General features: G+C 43.4%; 1 long non-coding RNA gene across 1 annotated transcript; it reads left to right on the top strand.

Annotated features, from left to right (window-relative positions):
* Window positions 1-2,180: 2,180 nt before the first annotated feature.
* On the top strand, window positions 2,181-4,769 carry LOC123597532. Its single transcript, XR_006712153.1, has 2 exons — window positions 2,181-2,439; window positions 4,358-4,769. It is a non-coding gene; the product is annotated as an uncharacterized LOC123597532 (long non-coding RNA).
* Window positions 4,770-16,791: the final 12,022 nt, after the last annotated feature.

Here is a 16,791-nt window from a genome sequence, read left to right as displayed (position 1 = left end):
CTTTGGTCACGAGCAAAAGTATTTTGTCACGAGCAAACCTTGATCCCCAGGGTCAGCCTGTTTTGGTGGAAATGGCAAGAGGAAGGACACGTGCCCTGGGTCTGACGGAAAACCAGTAAACCTTGTCCTTAGCCCCCCTCCTACTCTCCCCATCCTCTTTAAAGATGCCCTTAGTTAGCGGGACTAGTAGAACCAGAAGCTGCACCTGTTCTGGGGTCTCTTTTCACAAGAAATGTGGTATACGTAAAAATGCGGGGTCCCACCTGAGTGCAAGGGTACCCAGTAATCTGCTGTTAGAACTGAAACAATAAACTGTTTGTATTCTGTCTTGCCCTCTGGATTGTCGACCCCGGGGACCTTACTCAGTTCTGAGTTACTTCCCCCACAACTCCCTCCCCCCAGACCTGGCCCTGTACTTCACATGTTTCTGGTGTTCCATGTATTTGCTAACTGTTCATGTGGCTTGCGGGGTGTGATTTGAATGCCATCCCGTGAAAGGGAAAGACATGAGGCTAAGATTATCCCATGTTTGGAAACACTTGAAGTGTCCAACATTTAGTTTCTTAGTCAACATTTAAAGTGTTCTTTACTATGATCTCAGCCCAATTTCCAGTCTCTTCTCTCAATCGTGTCTCAATTATGCTAAGGCTCTCAATGGCCCACCAATTGCCCTGAGGACATACTTCACTGTTTCCTACCTTTGTGCCTCAAGCCATCAACCACATTTTACATTTTTCACGTTGGCTTCCCAGAGACGACCTGGTACCTCAGTGTTTCTTGCCTGACATTTTGTTAGTCTTTCTGGTAGCCTTCTGGCCCAGTATAGATAATTCCTTATGTCATTTCCACATGGGCTGTTTGATAAGGAAAGGCTAAAATGCCTAGATTCAATCCTGTGTGGCTGGTAGGAATCTTTCTCTGGAACTTGGATATGAAAGAAAGAAAGAGAAAAGAAAAGAAAAGAAAGAAGGAAAGAAAGAAAGAAGGAAGGAAAGAAAGAAAAAAGAGAAAAGAAAAACCTTATTTTTCTAAAATTGTTTCTACATCAAATTAAGTTGACTTGGTATCCCCACTTGAAAAGGTAGCAGGAGAAAGGTGCCATGTGTTAGCGAGCCTTGCTCCCTCCCTAAAGTTTCTCAAGAGCTCAAGTGCCTACGTAACATTTCTGGTCTCTTCCATCATGGTCACTAGAGAGATCCTCATTTTTGAAATTTACTAATTTGAGCAGTGCCATCACTCTATACCAAGTGTGGATACAAGGGTCCTTCACCAGGCTCTTAGGGATTCAGTCACTCAGCATTCAAACGCTGCCCTTTCAGAGAGTCTATCCCTCTTTCACAGACCCTTTCTGCCCTTTCCATTAAAAAACAAAAAGGCAGGGATGCCTGGGTGGCTCAGTTGGTTAAGCATCGGACCCTTGATTTCAGCTCAGGTCATGTTCTCACAGATTGCGAGATGGAGCCCTGCATAGGACTCTGCGCTGAGGGGCTCCCGCTGTGGGATTCTCTCCCCCTCTCTCTAGCCCTCCCTCATGCGCATGCACATAGGAACACACACACACACACACACACACACACACGCACGCACGCACGTGCTCTCACGTTCTTTCTCTCTCTCTCTCTCAAAATAAATAAACTAAAAAAAAAAATCCTCTTCTCTTTGAAGAAGCCACTTTCCACTCAGGCAACTCCTGCCTTTCTGCTTACCATAGCACACAATCCAACTAAGTTAAATACACAATGCCTTAACTCCGCCCTGGGGTACTCCAAGCCCTACTGATCCTCTTAGGGGCAGGGAGATTAACAGAAAAGTGGTCTCAATTCCTTTGGATTTTTCTGCAAAGCACTAAGAATAAAACAAGTGCATTTCTTAAGTTATCATGAACAATAAAATACAAATACTTTTCTCAATAAATTATTTTGCCACATTAAGTTACAATCTTTTAATATGCCAGTAAAATGAATACCGTGGGAGATTAGCTCTCTGTCGCAGAGATGGATCCAACCAACACCTTCTCTCTCTCTGTCTCTCCCTCTTTTTTAAAAAATTTTTAATGTTTATTTATTTTTGAGACAGAGACAGAGCGTGAGCAGGGGAGGGGCAGAGAGAGAGGGAGACACGAATGTGAAGCAGGCTGTCAGCACAGAGCCTGACCGATGTGGGGCTCCGGCCCACACACTGTGAGATCGTGACCTGAGCCTAAGTCAGAGGCTTAACCGACTGAGCCACCCAGGGGCCCCTTCTCTCTCTCTTTTTTGATTCATTTCACTAGCCATGAAGTCATTCAGCTTGACTTGATGCTCTAATTTCGTGCTGTCCTTACTAACTTCTATTTAAAAGTAGATTTGCGTGTCAGTTTGCCTACGGGGAAAGAAGGTGCTGACCAGCCACCATGGGCGTTCTCACCGACTCCACTACCCTGAAGTTATATTTTTCATAGTAAATAGTCATAAATTATCATTCCTTCTTGCCTATTAATCTCCAGTGAGTTTGGTCAAATTAAATCAGATCCTGTAATACGGAGAGGAATCGTCCCCCAAAGACGCCCACATCCTAATCCCCAGAACCTGTGATTATGTCATGTTACACGGCAAAGGAGAATGTAGATTGCAGATAGAATTAAGGTTGCCAAGCAACTGACTCTGACAGGAGAAGATTATCCTAGACCATTCACATGTCCCAACGTAATCACAAGGGTCCTCATAAATAAAAGAGGGAGGCAGGAGAGTCAGAGTGATGCAATGTGACAAAGATCTGGCCAGCCATTGCTGGCTTTGAAGATGAAAGCAGACCGTGAGCCAAAGAATGAAGGCACCCTCTAGAAGCTGGAACAGACAAGGAAATAGATTCTTCTGCAGAGCCTCTGGAAGGAACACACAGCCCTGCTGACTCCTTGATTTTAAGTCAGTGAGACCCATTTCAGAATTTCAGACCTCCAGAATTGTATGATAATAAATTGTGTATTGTTTTAAGTTACAGACCTCAAGAGACTGAGTGATTTTGGTTGCACTGCAAAATCCAAACTCCAAAAATGCAGTTTTTGGAGCTACAATGTAGTATCCTTGCCAAGTGGTTTCCTGGATTCCATTGGAAATATCTCAGTTTTTTCCCCTCTAATCATCAAAGTGCTTTGAACATAATCTAGGCTCTTAAAAGTATCTGTCGAATAAAGAAATTTTGGCAAAATGTAGAGTCCGCAAGCCACAATTGGTCTACCTTTGATGCTCTGGAACTTGAGGAATAACCATCTCTCTCTCTCTGGCTAGTTGTGAACGAGTGCCTCTGCTATGAAGACATTGGTAATTAACTTGTATGGACTGCACGTAGCAGAATTTGTGACGATAATACCCAGCTCTCTCTTCCACTTACCGAGAAAAATTAAAAAATCAATGCCAGTCTTAGCAGACGGCAGTGACTTCCCTCATACAGGAGGGAGCTTCAGTTCTACTCCACGACACGAGGAAGCTCTTCAGGTTGGCTGGTGAAAGAGCTTGTGACATTGTTGTCAACATAGCTGACACCCATATCATGTACAACACGAAACACTAGGTCGATTTGAAGAAGGAAAGACAAGTAGAGCATTTCAATGAATCATTACAGCAGTTGGTCAACTAAGAAGGGCTCCCAAGAGTCCTATTGTCATTCTTTGGTGTGGGAGCTGCTGTCAGAGTCCAACCAAGTGTAAACAAAGAGGTCTCTTGAGAAATGCCATTGGCTGAAAGCTACTGACTGAAGAACCCTCCTGGGGAGAGCTCTGCTTCTTGAGTTCAGTTGTGTACAGAGCTGATACACTGACCTAGCCACATGCACATTCACTGGGCTCCAATGGGCCAGGGGGCCTCTTCGTAAATGTTTATTGTTTCTAATTAGCTTAAGACAGTCCTGTTTTAAGTAGCAGAAACACGTGCAACACAAAGCAGAAAAAGAAAGCCTGGCTGATTCCTGTTGCTGCTCTACGTTGGGCTTGGGTGAAATACAAGAAGGGGAGGGTGAGGAGAGGAGGCTGGAGGGGAGAGTCTAAAGCCACCTTAAGGTGTTGGAGCTTTAGCCCAAGGGCAGGGGGAGTTACTGAAGGCTCCTGGACAATGGGACATGTCAGTGGGACAGTGGGAGCCTGCTGATGTTTGCATTTTCCTTCCTTGGTGATCTAATACGTCTTAAGTTTTCATGTGCACGGGAATCCCCTTAGTCTTGGGAAAAAAAATGTAGATTCTGACCCAGTAGTTCTCCGGTGGAGCCCCTGATGCTACAGCAAGGTCTTAGGTGATGCCGAGACTGCTGAGCCAGAGACCACATTTTGAGTAGCAAAAGCCTAAACAGAATGCCTTGTGAGCATCTATCATTGATTTGTTTTCAGAGCCTGCAAGAAGCCAAGGGAGCAGCTGGAGGGCGGACACAAAGCTCTTTTCCGTTTTCAAATAGCTGTGTATTTTCCTGGGGTGACCTAATAGCTGGGACAGAGAACATTGTAGCAAAGTCCGTAGTCATTCTTTCTGAGCCCTTCCTTTGTTCTGGACGTTACTCAGACTCTCTGCTCTTTCTGCTCAGAACTCGCTGTCTTGTCCTGCTCTCCATGTGCTTAGTTTACAAATAGGCTTTGAAATTTCTTTTTCCTAATGTCTTAAGCAGGACTGACTTCTCCGTTTCTTGAAATTGACATCAAGCCAAGAACATCGGATTCCCCAAAAATGATGATCATGCCTTCGTCTGGATGCTTTAGAGATGTGAAGGAGGGTTGCAGAAAAATAAATGAGATGCCTTTAAACTGATATTGCAGAGAGAAACACGGGATTTGTCAAGCCTTTGTTTTGTCAATATAGCACAGACCATTAATTAGTTATATAGTATAGATGACATGATAAATGTAAAGTACTGAGCATAACATCTAGTACACAGGAAGCATCCAATATATGGCTTTATAATTTACTGTATTAAACTGCGCTGAATGTAGGTCTTCTCTTCCTTCTAACCTCAGAAAGGCAGTATAATTCACTCGTTAATGCTCAAGGCTTTTGTTGACTAAGAGATCACTAGAATAGAAGAGAGAGTTTGAATAGACTCAGATACATGGCCACTTGATTGGCAACAAAGAAACGAGTGCAATTCAGTGGGGGAAAGATGATCCTTTCATATAAACGGTGTTTGGGCAATTTGACACCATATGGAATATAACTGAACCTTGACCTTTACTTCACACAATACACAAAAATCAATTCGAGAGGGATTACAGACCTTAATGTGAAAGGTGGAAAAGTAAAAACACTTAATCTTTAAAAAGCACATAAAATGCCTTGGTGACCTGGAGATGAGTAAAAATTACTTAATCGGGACATGGGAAGTACTAACCATAAAAGATAAGATTGGTATTTGAAATAATATATTCAATAACACCTACAATCTAGTCTTTTATATTAGCTACAGTTTGTATTTATTAGAGATTTACAAAGTATTGTGAAAGACTCTTCGGATGGGCCCAAATACTCACACACACACACACACACACACACACACACAGAGCCCTAAATTTTGTGTTCATTTTGTGGATGCGTTACAACTGCAAAATACCAGACCCTTTTCCAACTAATGATTTATAAAGAGAGAACAAAAAAGAGGCCTCAGCCGTGCTTTTAGAATCCTCCTAAAAGGACAGCAGCCTAGAAAGAAAACTGGCTGTCAGTGCAGAGTGCTCCTGATGAAGTTGTCAGCATCATTTGGGGTCACGTGACCTCCCAGCCACAGGAGCAATGATTTTGTCTTTCTCAAACCTTTTGCAGCAGGCAATGTGCAGTCAGACTTAAGAATAGCCTACTGACGTTAAAGGTTGGTAGTTCCAGGCAAGTCTTTAAATAAGACCCGAGACCACCATTTGTGCAATTTTACTCTGGATTATTCTTCTTTTTTTTTTTTTTTTTATGTTTTATTCATTTTTGAGACAGAGAGAGACAGAGCATGAACGGGGGAGGGGCAGAGAGAGAGGGAGACACAGAATTGGAAGCAGGCTCCAGGCTCTGAGCCATCAGCCCAGAGCCCGACGTGGGGCTCGAACTCACGGACCGCGAGATCGTGACCTGGCTGAAGTCGGACGCTTAACCGATTGTGCCACCCAGGCGCCCCTCTGGATTATTATTCTATCAGGAAAGAGGACAATAAGGCAGATCTGAGTTTAGTGCAGGAATTCCCAGCCAGACATCCCAGCCAGACATCCCAGCCAGATGGGAACCTTCCCATCTCTTTGCCACTTACCAGCTGCACGCCTTGGGCAAGATACTTCTTGAGCCCTAGTTCCCTTCTTTGTAAAATGGGCAGGATGCCAATAACGTGTAGCACGTAGGGTTGGACATGCCAGACCCAGTGCTGGCATGGAGAAGTCACCTATTGGTGTGATAATCATAGCTCTCTCGTGCAGCAAAGCTACCGTCTGGTTTGGCCCTACACTCATATTCCTTAAGGACCATGCCCCAAACACTTCATGTTCAATCAGACTCTTCCTGACTCCCAACATCTAAGCTTCCAAGTGCCCCAAGCATATCATGGAAACTAAGGAAAAGTAGGCACCCCTCCCTGATAGACTGAGAGGCAGATTTGAAGACATGGGACCTTCTTTTTGCCAGCCTTTTACAGATTATCACAAATGAAAATGTAACTTGCCAACATTTGCCTTTGGTGTTGGTATATACCCCTCACAGAGATGCTAGGGACGAATGGAGTCTAATTTTTGGACTCTATCAAGGACAAAAAGCAATAGTATCAATGAAGAGTGTTTATTTGACATTGGGTAAGATATTTAGGGTCTCTAAGTCTCAGTTTGCTTCTTTGTGAAGCGTGCTACATGATAAGAGTTTCTACTTCAAAACAGTGATTATGAGGATTAACACAGAAATATGACACATAGTACAACCTCTGTAATAAATGCTTAGAACATTATTTATTAATAGTGCTGATCACTTCATTAAAACTTACTATCCCTATCTGTAAAAAAGGATACTAACACCTATTATATAGGATTTTATGAAGATTAAATGGGATGATATTTTAGAGTTCCTAGGCCCAGCTGCAACATGGGGCAGGTTTCCCTACATACACCACCAAGAAATTCTCAGACACCAGCAGGGTGTCCAAGAATCCAACTCAATTCTGACACTCTGTACCCGGAGATGACATCACCTTCCACCGACTAAGGGCTCAGTCCCACAAGACTGCCCTCAGCACCCACCCCCACTCCAGATGCCAGTCTCAAGCCCCAGGCCACTACCTGTGCTTCTGACCAACTGGCTACAGCTGAGAGGTTCCCATGACTTATTCCTTAGGTTCCATTTCTTTACTAGAGCTACTCACGGAACTCAGGGAAACACTGCCTCATATTTACCAGTTTGTGGAAGGATGTGATAAGGATACAAATGAATAGCCAGATGAACAGGTGCACAGGGTGATGTCCTGAACAAAGGAGCTCTGTCCTCATGGAGTCTGGGGACTGGTTAAGTGGCCTGAGGAAGCATTCTGGTTTCCCGAGTGTAGAAACTCTCTGAAAAAGACCAAAAAGTTATCCTTTTGGGTTTTTAATGGAGGCTCCATTACATAATCATGATTGACTAAGTCATGGGCTATTGGCTGATTCAACCTCCAGCACTCCCTTCTCTGAGGTCCAGGGGACTAAAAGTTCCAAACCTTTAATCACATGGTTCATCCTCCTGGCAACCAGAGCCTCCCCCACCTTGCGTGGGTCCAAAAGTCACATTCATTAATAACAAGACACCCATTTCACCTGTATGGCTCTGAAGCATTTTTAGGAACTGTGGATGAAGACCAAATATATCTAAGAAATATTCGGCCATGTGAATAGCCAAAAGTTGTATTCCTTAGAACCCATTACATTACAGATAATGTTTAAAAATATGTGTGGTACATTTTTTATAGATTATAAGAACTTAATAAATGTTAGTTTTTTTAAGTTTTGTTTAATGGATATTTATTTTTGAGAGAGAGAGAGAGAGAGCGAGTACCAGTGGGGGATGGGCAAGAGAGAGGGAGACACAGAACCTGAAGTAGGCTCCAGGCTCCGAGCTATCAGCACAGAGCCCAATGCGAGGCTCTAACTCACGAACCCTGAGATCATGACCTGAGCCCAAGTCCGATGCTTAACCGACTGAGCCACCCAGGAACCCCAAAATGTTAGTTTTTTTAAACAAACTTCTGTTAGTTTCTTGTTTCACTAACCCTACACAACACACACACACACACACACACACACACACACATGCATGCATGGTTTTCCCTGCTCCCCATTGATCCTATTGAATCGGGAGAAAAATCTATACATTGTTTCATGAACCTGTGTACTGCTTGAGGTCTTCTGAAAGGCTCAAGTCCAGTCATAGAAATTTCTACCATCACACTTACTGAATAGATTTAAAATGAGTATTCTTTTAAATTCTTTTCCTTGAATAACATTATACTTGGTGGGGGAGAGAAACAGATGCTGGTTATCCTGTATCCGTTTCTTGCCTAATCCAAATGGAAGTTATAAATGACATAATATGAAACACAAAGATTCTCTTACAGTGTTGTTCTCTCCTCTCCAGTTACTGCCCTAAAAAGCCAGTTGCTTGTCATCTAAATTCTCATAAAGCTTAACTGATCCTTCTCTATCAGATCTTGGATCATTTCCCTTTCAGTGAATCAGACATTCTTTTTTATAGACTTTCATATTTAGACTTATGAGTAACATGGTAATATGCCCCAATAAATATCTTTTTGTCTGAACAATGAGGCATTTGTTTAAGGGGCTAAATATAGTAATTACTCAATATATTTATTTCCTCCCTTCCACATACTTCTAGCAAGAGAACTGTGTACTGTGTCAATGGCATAAAGCAATAGAATATAAGTGATGTGTTTATTTGACCTTGGGCAAGATATTTCAGCTCCCAGCCTTAGTCTGTTCATCTGTAAAGTGCACATGATAAGAGTACCTACTTCAAATAGAGCAACTATGAAAATTAAATAGACAAATATGAATCTTTAGCACTGTCCTCGCTTTGCTTTATACAATTGATTATCTTTTAAAGATACCTGAATCATAAGAAAGAAAGTCTCCCATTTGCCCGTATAGTGCCATGTATTTCTCCATGTAGTCTCCATTTCCAGTGTTCTTCATTCCTTCATGTGGGTCCAGGGAGAGCTAGAGTAGAATGTAGGGTCATCAGGTCTGTGCCTTTCCTGTCTAAACCCACATGGTGTGTGCAAGTCAGAGCCGGGGCCAGAACTGAGGCCTCCAGACCTCCTGGGCAGAGTCCCCGCAACCCCAGCGCATGGCCTTCTACCTGTCGGAGAGGGTGGTGAACGGCATTATAAACAAGCAAGCATCTTCAGGTTCCTCTCGGGCACCACTTCCCTCTGGGCGATGATGACCCGCTGAAGGAAAGGATCTCGAGCTGCCTCTCCAGCAGTTATCAGAGACAGTTCTGCAGATTTGGGGAAGCGTGTGGCCAAGGAAACAAAGTAAATAGTTCGCAAGATGAACACCTTTATCTTCCTGGCCTTATGTACATCTATTTTAATCGTATTTGTGAATGTTCCAGAAAACAGATTGGACACTTTGGGACTCACAATTCTTGAAAATGTTAAAAATGTGGGTTTTTTTTTCTGATTTTAAGTAAAATATGTTTATTGTAGGATAGTTGGAATGGAAAAATTACTCAATTTCTAAATCAGACATAATCCTATAACTTACAGACAACAATTCTTAATATTTTGGTGTATTTCCTTTGTCTTTTTGCATGTATATGTACATATATGGTATATATGTATATGTAGACACACATATATTACAAAATAGAAAACCACCTGTATATACAGCATAATCCAAACTTTTTTTAACTAAAAAAATCTTTTTAAGTTTATTTATTTATTTTGAGAGAGACAGAGACAGCACGAGTGGGGGAAGGGCAGCTAGGGAGGGAGAGAGAAAATCCCAAGCAGGCTCCATGCTGCCGGGACAGAGCCCAATGTGGGGCTTGAACCCATGAAGCCGTGAGATCATGACCTGAGCCGAAATCAAGAATTGGATGCTTAACCAACTGAGCGACCCAGGCGTCCCTAATTATTTTTAATGTTTATTTATTTTTGAGAGAGAGAGAGAGAGAGAGAGAGAGAGAGAGGGAGAGAGAAACAGAATGTGAGTGGGGGAGGGGCAGAGAGAGAGGGAGACACAGAATCTGAAGCGGGCTCTAGGCTCTGAGCTGTCAGCACAGAGCCTGACATGGGGCTTGAACTCACAAACTGTGAGATCATGACCTGAGCTGAAGTCAGACACTCAACCGACAGAGCCACCCAGGCAGTCTAGCATAGTCCAGATTTTAAAAATAAGATAGCATCAGCATTTCCACAATTCATGAAATGTCTTTCCAAAAAAACCTGATTTTGAGTGACTGTGTCATAGCCCATTGCATGGCTGATCCATAATTTATTTAACCAACACTCAGTGCTTCAGATGATAAAATTATTATTCCATCGCAGGGCTCCCTTTTATTGAAAGGAAAGAAATGCATCTCAGGTACTGCCTCACATATATTATCTTCCTGGGGACACAATTTACTTTTTAAAAAAAAAATGTTTATTCATTTTTGAAAGAGAAAGAGACAGAGCAGAGGAGGGGCAGCAAGAGAGGGAGACAGAGGATCTGAAGTGGGCTCTGGGCTCAAAGTCAAGAGCCTGATGCAGGGCTCAAACTCACTAACTTTGAGGTCATGACCTCAGTGGAAGTCGGAGGTTTAACCAACTGAGCCAGCCAGGCACCTCTACAATTTACTTTTTTAATGCAAAAGGTGGGACAAGCTCTATTTATCTAGTTAGACACCGAAGAACACCTTGGTGGTTTAAATATCTGGCATGGCAGATTTGTAAGAAATGACAGCAAATAAGGACTTTAAATCTTTGTTTTTCTCACCACCTCTGAGACAAACACTTGGTGCATTACCTTGATTCCTGTATTTACTTGTTCACTCACCTATCCCCAGAGGATCCTAAAGAAGTAAAAACCCTGCTTATGAATGAATGATTTGTCCCCCCAATACACTAAACTCCTACAAAGTATCACTACTCCCCTTGGCCGCGCTGAGTTGTAGACAAATGAATTCTAATTTGAGAGGAGATCTGTATTTACAGCTGCATGCAAGCGATGTTCAAACAAATTTAAATGTAAACTCCTCCCATAAATCCGAAACGTGCCCAGCTCTTTGTTTTATTTTCAAAGGTCAGGTGTCAACTGATTTTCTTCCAGCAAAAATGTTTTTCTTGCATTGCACAGATTTGTCCCGAGCCAGCCACACTCCTGGCCTATGCCACCCATCATTCCCTGCCACCCCAGCTGTGAGCTCTGCCTGGCTCTCGGGGATGGGTTTCTGAGAGACCTTCTGCTCACTGCTCGTCTTAGTGTGGTGGGATCGTTGAGAGCGACAGTCAAGAAAGAATCCTTGAGATGTGTCATGGTGCAACTTAGTAAGTTTATTCAAGTAGCATGGGGACAGGACCCGTGGGCAGAAAGGGCTGCACTTGCTATGTGAACCTGGGGGTTACACGCTTAGTGCTCAAGGGGGAGGGGATGTGGAGGGAACATGAGATCATTAATGTCTTCTTCGAATTTCTACTCAGAAAACTACTTTCACAAGATTTCTCTGGTGTTTATCAGTCAGTTCGATATTAAGTCAGTTTGATGAGATATACAGGCAGTCATGAGGCCCTTTAAGAACGTAGCAACCAGCATATATTTGAACCTTATTAAAACTATGCAGGCTACAGGCCCACTCTCTGGACTAAAGGTGAATATTTTCCTGCTTCTATTCTGACATGGGGCTCAATCCCACCACTCTGCGATTATGACCTGAGCCCAAATCAAGAGTTGGAATCTCAACTGACCGAGACGCCCAGGCTCCCCAGAGATGAAAATTCTTAATGACTTGCACTGGAATATGGCCTGTAAATATCCGACCTCTTATTCTATAAAGAACCAGAAGGAGAATTACCGAGGCCGCTGTCCTGAAGCAGGAAGAGCATGTCGAAGATGTGGCCAGTCTTGGATGAAAACAATCCATGTGGAGCAGCTAACACTAATCCTTTGTAAAGAGAAGTTTTATCTAGGGCCCCCAAAAGGGGAGGACTTTGGACTAGAGGTGGACATTTTTCCGCTTCTATTCCTTCTCATCAGGACCCATGTTATTAATGAAGCAGTTGAGGGCAAGAATAATTGATTACGACCACTAATAACTGTGAACATCTCAGTATCCTTATGAAAGCACTCGGAAAGACCCATGTACCAAGCCATGCTAGATGCCGATGTGGGGGAGGGGGGTTATATGGACTAGATTTTAAACAGAGCAAATGGAAATCAAGTGCAATTTTGTATGAGGGAGGGACAAGAAGGACACAGGAGGGGGCAAGGAAGGACATCCAATCACTTTGTGCTAGGATTTTTCTTTCTTTCATATGATGGCAGCCAAGGAGAGGACAAAACAGAACCACCTCCCAGCCCCACTTGGGGTGTGTTCCTGGGTTGCACAGATAAAATTAACAAACCCAGGGGCTCCTGAGTGGCTCAGTCGGTTGAGCGTCTGACTTCAGCTCAGGTCATGATCTCACACTCCGTGAATTCGAGCCCCATGTTGGGCTCTGTGCTGACAGCTCAGAGCCTAGAGCCTGCTTCAGGTTCTGTGTCTCCCCCTCTCTCTGCTCCTCCCCCGCTCATGCTCTGTCTCTCTCTGTATCAAAAATAAATAAAAACATTAAAATTTTTTTTAAAAATTAACAACCCCAAACTGAACACCCTGTATTCACTCGTTGAAGAGTATCTTCACATTCATTTCTTGTGTATGTGGCTTTCCGGTCCCAGAAGCCGTGGGACCCTGTCTCTTGGCGGCTGCCCCCAGACAGTTTTCAACTGCTTTTTGCAGTCACCCAGTCTTTCTCAGCACAGAGCCACACGGGTGGACTTCGCTCGGGGAAGGCAAGGTCCTGCCACGAAGTCTGGCCTGAACACCAAGAGGTTGTCATCAACTTTGTATTTTATTTCCTCCTTTTTCCTCTATTTGATAGCCATCAAATGGTTGTGTGAAAGTAATCTCATCCTTTCTCTCTTGCTCTGTTTTACCGGGAAAGGACTATTTTGCTGTGCAAGGGGTAGAAACACAGAGGCACCTGGGGTGTGTGTGCGTGAGCATTCAGAGCTTCTAGAACTTACTCCTGAAAGTAAGAGTAAGTATTTTGCTAAGGTCTCCCTTCCAAATGTACCAGCAGGATTCCCTTTTGTTAATACACACACACACACACACACACACACACACACACACACACACACTCTTCTTCAGACCTCAGCAGCTGGGAGCAAGGGTAAGTGACAGAACCTGCTGATGTAGCCCATTGTAACTCACTGCACAGTGGGCCAAACTACCCAAGCGCAGACTATGAATGAGCTCAGCACAGCAGGTGGATTTATGCGATTTCTCAGAACCACAGTGGAGGCTTCTGACTTGATGGCCAAAACGAGACGTGGTTTTTTTTTTTTTTTTTTCTCTTCTTTCATTCTTTGCCTCGGAATGATCATTCCCAACATATAAATCAGTTCTGGGGGATACTGCTGAGTCAGAAAGCCAACTGTGGAACAACGCCAACAAGGCACACGACTTTCATGACTCATTTCAATGCGGAGAATACAGTCAGGCCTGATTTACAAAACTGTTGCACAAATTGGCTTTCCGAAAGCTTTAGCTTGCATCCAAAGACGTCTTCATATCGCTATTTTGAAAAAGTTGCTATATTCTAGAATGAGAGTCCTCAATATTCTTTCGGCGATAGGAATGTGCTTTAGAATTGGGGTACTTCACAGTGAGTTAGTTTGTCCCCTTTTGGAGGCCCTAGATAAAACTTCTCTTTACAAAGGATTAGTGTTAGCTGCTCCACATGGATTGTTTTTACCCAAGACTGGCCACATCTTCGACATGCTCTTCCTGCTTCAGGACAGCGGCCTCGGTAATTCTCCTTCTGGTTCTTTATAGAATAAGAGGTCGGATATTTACAGGCCATATTCCAGTGCAAGTCGTTAAGAATTTTCATCTCTGGGGAGCCTGGGTGTCTCGGTCAGTTGAGCATCCAACTCTTGATTTGGGCTCAGGTCATAATCGCAGAGTAGTGGGATAGAGCCCTATGTCAGGCTTTGTACTGGGCATAGAGCCTGCTTAAGATTCCCTCTCTCTCTCTCTCTCTCTCTCTGCCCTTCTGCCTTGTGTGCACTCTCTCTCTCTAAAAAAAAAGAAAAAAATTTTCATCTCCACTACAAATGTGTAAATGTAGAGATAAGAAAAGATCTTATGTTCTTTGTTTGGTTGAGGGGTGGGCAGTAGGCAGCTAGGAGAGAGTTAGGGTTTGGACGCCAGAATTGGGCTTACTACCAAGCAATCTGGAAAACACAGCAGTAAACCCCGTCTGGAAACTGCAAGTCACATTCCAAAGAGGCCAGAATGAGAAAAGGGTAAACTTACCAATAATGATTCTTGCTAGATGCTGCTGGTACAGACAGAATGACAAAAAAGGAGCATGTGTTTTAAGAACAATTTTCTCATGGAAAAGAGTCACCTCCAAAGGAGAAAACATAAAAAGATAAATATGTTTTGTTTCTAGCCATGTAAAGTTCAAAGTTGATGAAACTCAACTCTATTTTTTAGGGATATATACATAAGCGGTATAGTTAGAAAAATGAAATAAACACAGAAGTCAGTGTAGTGGTTCTCACTAGGAGATGGGTTGGGGACAGGTTACATCTGGGCAGTTTGTGATTGTGGGTCACGTTCTACTTCTTGATCCAGGTGGTGGCTATATAGGTGTTTGCTAGATAATTATTCATTAAATGATGCAAATGTGTTTCATACATTTATTTTTGGAGTACATGTTTTACTTCACATTTTAAAAAAAGAATATGGAAAAAAGGGCAACATTAGTCATCCTAGGAAAATAAACTCTTTCTCAAGGAGGAGACTTGGGCGCCATTGACTGTTTATTGACTGACATACTCTGGGTTGTACTTGAATGAAATTCCTACTTGGAGATCCCTGAAAGCCCTTCATATTTAAAATTAGAGGCTGAAAGCGCCACTGACCTTTGATGCTAGCTTCTCTATGGCAGTCCTGGGACCACAGGCGGCAAGGGCAGGAGCTGGAATGAGGAGGACAGGGTAAAAGATGGAGGAGTGGGACAAGGGAGGGAGAAGGCATAGTGCAGGCCAGGGAGGCCAGAGGCCGCAGTGGGAGCCCAAAGTCAAGAAGGCAGAGCTACTGGTGGTAAGAACAAGGCTATGTATTAAAACTAGCCGTTCAAGCAGAGATCTGGATTGTCAACTTTTGAGAAGGAAAGCCTAGAGCTCAGGAGATGTGATGCTGGGTCTCCTGGCATGGACTCAGCAGAGCTGGGGAGGGTGAGACGGGTGGGAACTCAAAATTACAGGTACCTGCTGTGAAGACAGCAGCTCTTGGGATCCCAAATGAAGGCAGTGTAAGAAATGACAGAGTAAGTGAAAGGCAGGTTAACCTAAGGATTCAGTCATTCAAATACTTATTGAAAGCCTACTATGGGGCAGATGCTAGCCTAGAAATTGGAAATTCGGTGTAAACACAATAGGGTCTGCCTTCCTAGAACTTGTGTTCTAAGAAGCAGTGAGAGAGCAAGAGGGCCAGATGATAACTAAAGTAATTGGACAGCCAAGCAGGCAATTCCTCGCAGTACTATTAAGAAAATAAGGCAGGGCCACAGGGAATGGGTTAGGGAGGGAGCGGTACTCAAGAGTGTTGAGAAATGCTCTTCCGGAGGAGGAACAAGTAGAAAGACCACAAGATGAGATGTTCCTGGCCGTCTAAAAAGGTTGTCAGGTGTAGAAATACAGAAAAGAAGTAGAGATGAGGCCTGTGATTAAGGTCCAGCTGTTGAACATGACTCAGGGCCAGGAAAACCGACTACCTAGGAAAACTAGAAAGATCAAGAACAACCCAGCCCTCAAGGGGCTGAGGTACCTGCCCCATTATCAAAGGGGGGCCCGGGCTTGTTAGAGCCCAACAAAGAACATGACTCCGAGGGGGGGCCAACCTGGAGCTTGATCCCAAGGAACATGTCAGAAGTCAGAGCCAGGACTCAGAGCCAGAAAATACTCCATTTAAGACACACAATTCCATTTCCTGAGCCAATTGTCTTCTCCCCAAGGAAGCCTCTGGTTTGGAGTTGTCACTGTGATCTGTAACATATCACTTGACCCACATCACAGCACACCCCTCTTCCAGTCGCCCTGGGGTGGTAATACACAGAGACAGACAGTGCAGAGAAAAGCCGCTCGGCCTCCACAGAAATCTGGAACATGTTTGTCAGTAGCCTACTTGTAAAGTCTCCTTGTAGGATAAGGTCTCCTAGAATACCGATCATCGAAAGCCATAGACTCAAACAGGATAAGGTTAGTGAACTCCTAGCTTGTCTACCTCGTGGCCTGCCTTAGGCATCCCTCAGAGATATTGTGAGTTCAGTTCCAGACCACCACAGTAAAGTGAGTGTTGTAATAAAGCAAGTCAAATGATCTTTTTGGGTTCCTACTGTGTATAAAAGTACTGCATTCTATTAAGTATGCAATGTAGAGACTTTAAGCAATGTACAGACTTTAATTAAAAAATATTTTGTTGCTAAAAAATGCTAACCATCGTCTGAGCTTTCATTTCGGCAAGTCACAATTACTGATCACAGATCACCATAACAAATATACTGAAAAAG

This window comes from Leopardus geoffroyi, chromosome A1 (genome assembly GCF_018350155.1).
Source record: "Leopardus geoffroyi isolate Oge1 chromosome A1, O.geoffroyi_Oge1_pat1.0, whole genome shotgun sequence".
Classification (NCBI taxonomy): domain Eukaryota; kingdom Metazoa; phylum Chordata; class Mammalia; order Carnivora; family Felidae; genus Leopardus; species Leopardus geoffroyi.
The sequence above is the reverse complement of the archived record's forward strand: the minus strand, read 5'-3'. Positions and strand labels throughout refer to the sequence as shown.